Source organism: Marmota marmota, unplaced genomic scaffold (genome assembly GCF_001458135.2).
Source record: "Marmota marmota marmota unplaced genomic scaffold, marMar, whole genome shotgun sequence".
Taxonomy (NCBI): Eukaryota; Metazoa; Chordata; class Mammalia; order Rodentia; family Sciuridae; genus Marmota; species Marmota marmota.
In genome coordinates, this window is record NW_026000068.1 from 11,863,404 (window position 1) to 11,872,937 (window position 9,534).

Consider the following 9,534-nt stretch of genomic DNA (forward strand, 5'->3'; position numbering starts at 1 on the left):
CTTATGGCATTTCTTTTCATATTTCTAGATAGTACGCTCTTTCTACTCTTTATCGTTTTAGATGTTATCTTTTGACTTCCTGTTATCTTAGAGTCTATGTCTCTCTGCTATTCTTCCCCTCCTGCATTTTATCTCTGCCCATCCTACCTATATAGTGTGTCACAATTTTTAACCTTATTGTGACCACATCAATATTGCTCCCTGTTTAGCCTAAAAGTGAAATGTAATGCATGTTTCCCTCTAGTACAATTGTTTGTTCACGGTCTCATTTTGTCCCCTGGCTGGGTTTTCTATGTACCATATTTAATTTTTTTCCAAGTGCACCATCAATTCTACCAGGTACCTAAAATATTATTTCCCAAATGCTTAAATAGATGAATAAATACTCAATTCCATTTTTCTCTGTGTACTCTCCCTTCCACAGCCCTGGTCCCTCCTGTCCCAATCTATTGACTGCTTGCTGGGCTTGTGGCACATCTGTCTCTGTGCCATGGTCTGTGGCGTTACCAAGGTTTTCTATCTCTCCTGCGATGCCTGGGTTTGCTGGGTATCACAATACAGTGAGATGACTGAGGCCATTCTGGCCAAAGGTCCAAACTAACTGGAAACTCTAGCAAAAAGTGACTTCTCTCTTCTACAGGAACCCCAGGGAGGGCTCCAGTTGACTCTGTGTGGTCCCCTGCCACACCTGCCTGGGAGAGATGGGAGTGCTCGGAGAACCCCTGTGACTGCCCTCCCTTTCTGAAGACGTGGAACCAGGGAAGGGTGGGTAGTCTCTGAAAGAAGGGGTCTGGCTGGATTCACTCTCCATGTCTACTGCTGGAGCGAACAAAGAAGCGACAGATAGAATGGCATTAACTGGGGAACCACAGGATTGGGGTTCTGTTCTTGGTTGCACCTACTAAGTAGTTGCATGAAAATTGACCTTTCTACACCTCAATGTCCGATCTAGATTTGAGCTTCTAGTATTATCCATGACTCCCAGATCTTCCTTCTGTCCGATAAGAGCTTGTGATACAAGGGATGCACTGACATGGACCTAGGTTCAACCACAAAACAATAATGGAAGATAAAATAGAACCAGACGATCAATGTCTAAATCAATAACCAGCATGGACTAAGCTTTTACTATGGATTGGCTAGGCATTGTTGAATGCTTATTTGGATGATCACATCTGTAATTTCCATGAACTCTTTGAAGTTCTTGGGCTGATTCATTTCAGAGCGTCATGTTTTAATCATCCCATGCCTCAGTTTTATCTGTAAAAGGGGGATCATAACCTTATCTGCTGCTGGAGGATTAAGTGAAATGACTCATGTGAAGCACTGAGAAGTGCCGGAAGACAAGAACCATCAAGGTTATGAGTTATTTTTCTTGATGGTTTTCTCCATCAGGGGCACTTTAGGGAGAACATTCTCCTCTGCTCAGTATCCCTTTCTCCATCTACCTTTCCTCATACAAAACTGTGTTGCAATATTTTGCTACTAGCACTCCTTCTGCGTCCTTTTTAAATGACTCTGATCATTTTAGGGTAGAAAGGTGATGAATATACTCAATCTGCCGCTGGTAATCACTATCAGCTTTAAACTTTTAGTAATTAAGTTTTATTAATTTTTATCTGGTTTTATCTAACCCATGAAATTCCTGAAAGGATCCCAATCGTGCAAGTTTTCTCTTCCTTATCAGTAAAGTGTGAATAATAATCTCCATGGGTTTATATAGTAGTGTCAGGTTTTTTCATGTTGATCTCTAATTCCATTCCATTATGATCTGATAAAATGCAGGGAATTGTATTTTTTTTTTTTTTTGTATTTTCTAAGAGATGTTTTGTGGCCCAAAATATGACCTGTCTTCGAGAAAGTTCCATGAGCCACTGAGAGGAAAATGTATTCATCTGTTATTGGATGAAATATACGATAGGTATCTTCTAAGTCATTTTGATTTATAATATTTTTCATGTCCAAAAAGTCTTTACTGAGGGTCTGTCTGGGTGACCTATCGGTGAGACAGGTGTGTTGAAATCGCCTAGTATTGTTATACTGGGGTCTATCTGAGACTTAAATTCATGTAGTGTGTCTTTTATGTAATTAGGTGCACAAGTGTTTGGGGCATAAACATTTACTATTATTTTATCTACTTGCAATAATAAATGAAATTAGGTAAATAGTCACACATAAATCTCCAGCTTGGTGACTGGGACCTAGGAAGGCTGCATGAACATTTGTGGTGCTCCACTCCCATCTTCTTTATCTCAACACATCTCAAGATGCCCAGCTCTAGTTAGCCACTGCAGAGGCTTCCCTCTGAGCTGGGCCAGCTGGTGCAAGTAGTGCATTTCCTCTCCTGTGCCAAGAAAGACATCAGTGAGTGGGTTCAATTTCTGTGGGGTAAATCACAGGCAGTCAGCTGGCGGGCCACTCTGTCATAAGGTACAGCACTGAGTCACTGAGTGGCAGGGAGATGAGTGTACCCAAGAGTTCTTTGCTGGCATGTGGTCTAAGAAGGTAGCTCGCGCTCTGACCTGGCAACTTCCAACAGGGAGACCCCGAGAGCGCTTGCCGTTGGCTCACTCATGTATCCGTTCATTTATTCTGCGAATGTTAATCGAGTGATTGCAGTATACCAGGGGCTGGATGGCTCCGGGGACAAGACAGATGAGGTCTGTGCTGCCGTGAGTGCCCCATCCCACTGGGGTGGGGTCGGACAGACTGAAAATTTGAATTCCAGGATCCCTAAATGAAGTTTGATTGGCACACAGCCATGCTCATTCATTTACAGCTATTTGTGCCACAGTAGTGAAATTGAGAGATGACCACAGAGAGCATATAGCCTGCAAAGCCTCAAATATTGACCATTAGCCCTTCACAAAGCGTTTACTGCCCTGTTGTAGAATTTAGAGCTGAACAATAACCCTTCACAAGATCCATCAGCAGAAGATTCAAATCCCAACTCTTACTCAGAGGAGTCAGGATTTTCTATGACATAGCAAAGCCACTACCGTTTCTTAGGGGATAGTGTACTAAAATATTAAAAATAGGCCAATTATAAGTAATTTTAGGTAGTTTGGAAAATACTGAAAAGTAGGCAGAAGAGAATAAAATAGCCTTTATTTCCATCACTTGTAGGTATGAATTATTAATATTGGGGGTTTATTCTACCAGTACTTTCTCTTATTGTAAATTCTTTTGTGTGTAATTTGTCTGCACACAGTAAATGCAGTGTTTGGATAGGGCTTGAGTGTGTTTCCAAGGGTCTTTGTGATTAGGTCACTAGGGGCATCTCCCTCGGGAGAGAGTCATGTAGTTCTTATGGGATTCAGGTTAGTGCCCTCAAGAGTTAGTTATGGCTGGGGATGTAGCTCAGTTGGTAGAGTGCTTGCCTTGCATGCACAAGGCCCTGGGTTCAATCCCCAGCACCACACACACACAAACAGTTATAGAAGAGGAGCCCGACTTCTCCCACTCTGGTTTCCTGTCTTGCCATGTGATCGCTTACTCTCACATGTCCTTCCTCCATGATATCAACTGCCATAATGTCCTCACCAGAGCCAGCACAATGCTATTTGCACTTTCAGTCTCCAAAATGTGAACTGATCAATCTCTCCTCTTTATAGAGTACTCTGCCTCAGGTATTTGTTACAGTAGAGAAAATAGATGATATATAATATATTAATATAATTTCCGTTAAAACCTATCAGAAATCTATTTCATGATAAAAGAAACTAGAGGGGAGTGGGTTTTGGGGACTTAATATAACTGTACGACATAGAGGTATTACTGCCTCAGGCATGACTGGATCCAGGAGCTCAGCGTACCAGATCCCTTTCTCCGTCTCTTGAATCTACTTCCTCCAATACATCATCTGGCAGCTCCTTTCTTCATAGAGACCAAAGGCTGCAGAACTTCCCATTGCACAGTTGCCATTGCCCCTTTTCTTCACCCAACAATCCTAATGGGAGAAAAGAAAGCATTTATTCCCCAAGGGAAACACATAAACTGAGCCTTTGTAGTGTGCCTGTTCAGGCTTGCTATAGTAAAATACCTGAGGCAGGGTAATTATAAATAATATAGATTTATTGCTCACAATTCTGGAGTCCGGGAAGTCCAAGATCAAGGTGCCAGAGAATTTGGTGTTTAGTGGAGCCTCACGCTGTTTCATGGCTTGTGCTTTCTTGCTGGGATCTCACGTAGGTGAGCACTCCCTTCTATCTCTTTTAAAAGGTCAAATTTCAGCCACAAGAGCATATCCCTTATGGCCTGCTCACTTCCCAGAGGCCCTACTTCATAATACTATTGCACCTGAGGTTACAATACAATCTCGCCGTTGGGGGACTCGTTAACATTCAGGGCACAGTTCTGTGTGGTTCAAAGTATTTTTGAACAGTGAGTTTTCATGCTGCCTGGTTCACTTTACTGTGCCACAAGTGTTTAAATGGAGCCATCTGAGGAAATATTTTATCTCAGAGTTATAATCATTGGAGAGATGGGTCTGAGAAATTATCCAGTCTATTCTATCTTTTTATTGTGCTCAGTTAAGCTCTGCAGTCATCATCAGCATCACAGATTGACCTCTAAGGAACTGAAGGTACATAAAGGAAAAGTGATCTCCATGTCATTCAAGTAGCTGATGGTGGGGAGACAGAGCTAGAAGATTCCAAGATGTTCCCGCTCCTCTCTCTTAAATATCATCCCTGAGGCAAAATGTCAGGCCAGCAAAGCACTCTACCAGTGGACTGTGTCAGCCCCAGAGATCCTCAAAACGAAATGAGCCAGAGAACAACAATCTGGTTTTCTTTCCCACTTCTGGATTTACTGTTAAAAAAAGGGGTGGGGCAGGATAGACAAGCCACAACGGCTGCTATTTGTTCCTCTTTGACAAAATATTAAAAAATATGACTTTTGGCTCGAGCTCAGTAAAGTTTCTGAAAGATTCTAGAGATTGCTGCTCTTCAAACGCTTCTCCTGCATCATCAGATTATTTGGCAACACTGTCTGCTCATTTATTCAGTTCATGTGGCAAGCGGTCCACTGTCCCTGGCGCCTTCACAAGCTGACCAGGCACGAAAGAGGAAGTGTCGTCCATCTGAAGGCGAATCTGTTGACAAGGACATGTGAGCATGAGCCTGCTGGAAGGGAAGGGACAGATCTGCAGACCAGAGCATGGCCACGAGGAGGATGTGGGTCTAATTCTCACACCGATCAAGTGCTGCTCCTGGGACGGCCACCAAACACTGTGCAAGAGACCCCGGGGAGACAGATCTTTGTCCTGGTCCCCGGGGAGCTCAGAGTCAAGCACGGAGAGAGATCAGGACTTGGACAATACCGGGCAGAGGACTAAGTGTGGTGGGAAGAGTGGGATGACCTGGGAACCCGTCGGCAGTGGTCCACAGCAGAGACTGGAAGGACCAGGGGAGTCAGCCAGATGAGGGGAGAAGAAGGCAGAACCCAGGTAGTGTAAACACCAAAGTCAAAGCAAACTGCTGGTAGGATGGGGGCCAGGAATTTAGGGAACAGCAAAATCATCTAATTTGCTAAAAATGAAAAAAAAAATAAGGAACTACTCTATTCTTGTCTGGAGCTCCACAAAGCCATGCAGTTCTGTATACACACCACCCCCCGCACCCTTGAGTTCCCTTTAGGACTCTAAGCTGACCTTCTTTTTCCCCTCTAGCCAGCTCTTAAACTTTTCCTGCTTTGGCTCAACTAAGGCTTGTTGATGCTAAGGTGTCAATGACTAGTAGGATAGTGCTATGATTTAGTTGACTGATTATTTTACACATCTAAAACATATTTTATGATCATTGTTAAAAATACTCAAAACATATATTATTACTTTATTATTAATAACTTTTTCTTAGGGCCCTATTAGGATAGCTTGATGCTCCTGCTATGGCAGTTTCTGCCAGTGCCTGCTGAGCAGTTTCTGTGCCTGCTCTGTTGGCCCCTCTCTCAAGTACTCTCTGGGTTTCCCAGCCTCCACGGGCTTCACACATGGCCTGCCTATTCCTCTTTCGTCCGGCAGGGTTTCTCAGCCTTGCTTGTGAACTGTTGACTTGGATTGTGGCCTCACACCACTTGTGGCATGTGTGCACCTGCGTGCCGTGATATTGGAATAGGGCATGTCACCCGTGGCCTGGACTGGTATGTCGCAGGGTGGGCTAGGCTTCTCCAAGTCACTGCTTATCCAGGAAAAAGATCATATGTGGCTTTGGGAGAACTGTTGAGTTCCTGGGAAGTGATTTCTTTGTTTGGAAAAGCTTTCCATATGGCACCGGAGGCTGGGTTCAAATCCTAGAATGGCGTTTACTAGCTGGATGACCTGGAGCAAGATATTTAAGTTGTCTGTGCTTCTGCTTCTTTACCTATTACTGGGAATACTAGTAGTAGCTACCTAAAGTGGGGGGTTGTACAATTAAATGAATTAATACAGGTAGAGCTAGCACTTCATACGTGCTCAGTTAAGCTCTGCAGTCATCATCAGCATAACCTATTGACCTCTTCACACTGTCCTCTATTACAAAAATTGACCCTGACCAATTTTGGTATAAAAGTTTTTGTAGTTATTTAGGGACTTCATGTAAATAATGAGCAACATATAATCAGATACAATGTAGCATGGAAGTAGAAAAAGAAGTCTTTCTCAAATTCTGATTTTTTGAGATATCAACAGTGATGGCATAGTGTTTTAAAGACAATGACTGGTCAAAAGACCTGCATATGTATTTCTCCAAAAGATTATATAAATGGTTAATAAGCAGATATAAAGATGCTCAACACTACTAATCATCAGAGAAATGCAAGTCCAAACTAGAATGAGATTCCACTTTATACACATTAGGTTGACTATTAAAAAAAAACACCAGCCAGGTATGGTGGCATACACCTGTAATCCCAGCAGCTCCGGAGGGTGAAGCAGGAGGATTGTGAGTTCAAAGCCAGCCTCAACAAAAGTGAAGTGCTAAGCAACTCAGTGAGACTCTGTCTCTAAATCAAATACAAATTAGGGCTGGGGATGTGATTCAGTGATCAGGTGCCCCTAAGTTAAATCTCCAGTGCCCCCCACAAAAAAATACCAGAAAGTAATAAGTATAGACTGGGGGTATATCTCATTGGTAGACATTTTTCCATATATGTGTGAGGTCCTGGGTTCAATCCCCAGCAGTGCAAATACTAATAAATGTAGGAGAGGACGTGGAATAGTTGAAATTCTCAGATGTTGCTGGAGGGAATCTTTTCCACTCTGGAAAACAGTATAATTGTTCCTCAGAAAGTTAACAGAATTACCATGTGATCTGACAACCCCATTTGTGGTGTATACTTGAAAGAAGTAAAAGCCTAGATTCAAACAGATATTTGTACACCTATGTTCATAGAAGCATTATTCAAAATAGCCACAGAATGAAAGCAATCTAAATGTCCATTGATAGATGAATAAATGGATAAAATGTGGCACATATGTGCGATGGAATATTATTCAGCCTTACAAGGAAGAAAATTCTGACATGTGCTACGACATGGATGAACTTTGAAAACATTATGCTAAGAGAAATAAGCCAGTCACAGAAGTACAAATACCATATGATTTCACTCACCTGAGGTGTCTAGAACAGTCAAACTCACAGAACAGAACAGTGGTTGCCAGAGGCTGGAAGGAGAGAGCGATAGGAAGTTAGCTTGTATTGGGTGTGGAGTTTCCATTTGGGAAAGAACAAAGTTCTGGAAACAGATGGTCGGTGATAGTTGCACAACAATGTGAACCTACTTAACAGTACAAATAGTTACCAAATAATACACTTAAAAGTAGCTAAAGTGGTAAACTTTGTTTGTATATTCCCCCTCCCACATACAAAGACAATGAATTTGGATAAAGACAGTGAGAAGTGAGTATAGGCTAGAAAATGTCACTGATTCTCTGTAGGAACCAGCTCGTTGCCACCACGCATTCATCCATGGGGTCATTCAGTGAATTCTGGATAACTGCATTCCACTTGCCAGGCATCATTCTTGTATGCAAATTAGAGCAAGTGGTCCACCTTCTCCCTTGGCAATCTTCCTGGGGGAGGAGGACATTTAACTGGACATCAGTCTACCAGCATGCTCTGCAAGGGAGTGAAGATTTCAATTATCCAAACAAAGGCTACTGTTTTCATAACCACTGTCAACTTGTCCTAGCCTGAGGCTGGCCGGGATGTGAATGAATGACCCCTGAGTGAAATGAAGGGTTTGACAAAGCAATGGAAAATTTATTTTGCTAAGTCTGTAATGGTTCTGGATATTCCACATTCCATTTCAAAGTTCAAATGGTCAAGAAAACCTTACGAAAACAAAAATTCTAATTAAATACTTGCTAGGAACTATTGACCAGATTTTTTCTTTCTTCTGATGTGATCACAACCCTCCATGCAACCAATTAGAGGCTTAGCTGTTGCCCTGGCCATTCATTCTGAACTCTCTGGGGTCATTATCAGTGGCTTCTGAGCACCATGCTAGGCGTACATCAGATACAATGTAGAATGGAAGTAGAAAAAGAAGTCTGGGTTTTGGTTGTTCTTAGGTGGATATTTTGGTGTGATTTGTGTAAACATTTCAGATAAGTCTCTTTCTACTGAGGTTTTTGCTGAACTCAATCTTTTTTTTTTTTAAATCTTCTTTAAAAATTTTTGTTCTTTTTAGATATACATGACAGTAGAATGTATTTTGACATATTATACATACATGGAGTATAACTTATTCTAATTAGGACCCCTTCTTGTGGTTGAACATGATGTGAAGTTACACTGGTCATGCATTCATATATAACATAGGAAAGTTAGGTCTTATTCATTCTACTGACTTTCCTGAACTCAGTCTTTAACTACCTATTTGTTATGGTTTGATATGAGGTGTCCCCCAAAAGCTCACATGTGAGACAATACAAGAAAATTTAGAGGTGAAATGATTGGGTTATTAAAGCTTTAACCTAATCAGTGGGTTAATCTAACTGAATGGATTAACTGGGTGTTAATTAACTGTAGGCAGATAGGGTGGGGGTGGAGGAGCTTGGTCACTGAATGAGGGGTCATGCCTCTGGGGTACATATTTTGTCTTTAGTGCTTTCTGTTGTCCTGAGCTGGTTTCCTCCACTACACCCACCTCCAGCTTAGAGCAAATTGGCCATCTATGAACTGAGACCTCTGACAGTCAGAGCCGCAGTAAATTTTTCCTCCTCTAAAACTGTGCTTGTCAGGTCTTTTGGTCACAGCAGCAAAAAAAGATGATTAAAATACCATAAAAACTCAAGCTCTGAGTGAGGTACTAGGGATTCTAGGTCAGACACTAGGGTACTAGGTTCTACCCCACAAAGTGCTCCCGATCTCTTAAAAAAATCAATAGCTTCGTGATTGTTCAGACATGTGGTGAATCATACAAGGGCAGTCCCAAAAGCCCACAGGAAATCTTTACATGTTTTCATGTTTTCTTTTTCTTCAAAGTAATTTTTTAACAAGATACAATTAGCTTTATTATTTATAGATGCTGTAATTGTTAACCTGGACA

At 41.9% G+C, this 9,534-nt stretch overlaps 1 non-coding gene across 1 annotated transcript; it reads left to right on the forward strand.

The window, feature by feature from the left end:
• Positions 1-3,349: 3,349 nt before the first annotated feature.
• Positions 3,350-3,423, forward strand: Trnaa-ugc. Its single transcript has one exon. It is a non-coding gene; the product is annotated as a tRNA-Ala (tRNA).
• The last annotated feature ends 6,111 nt before the right edge of the window (positions 3,424-9,534 follow it).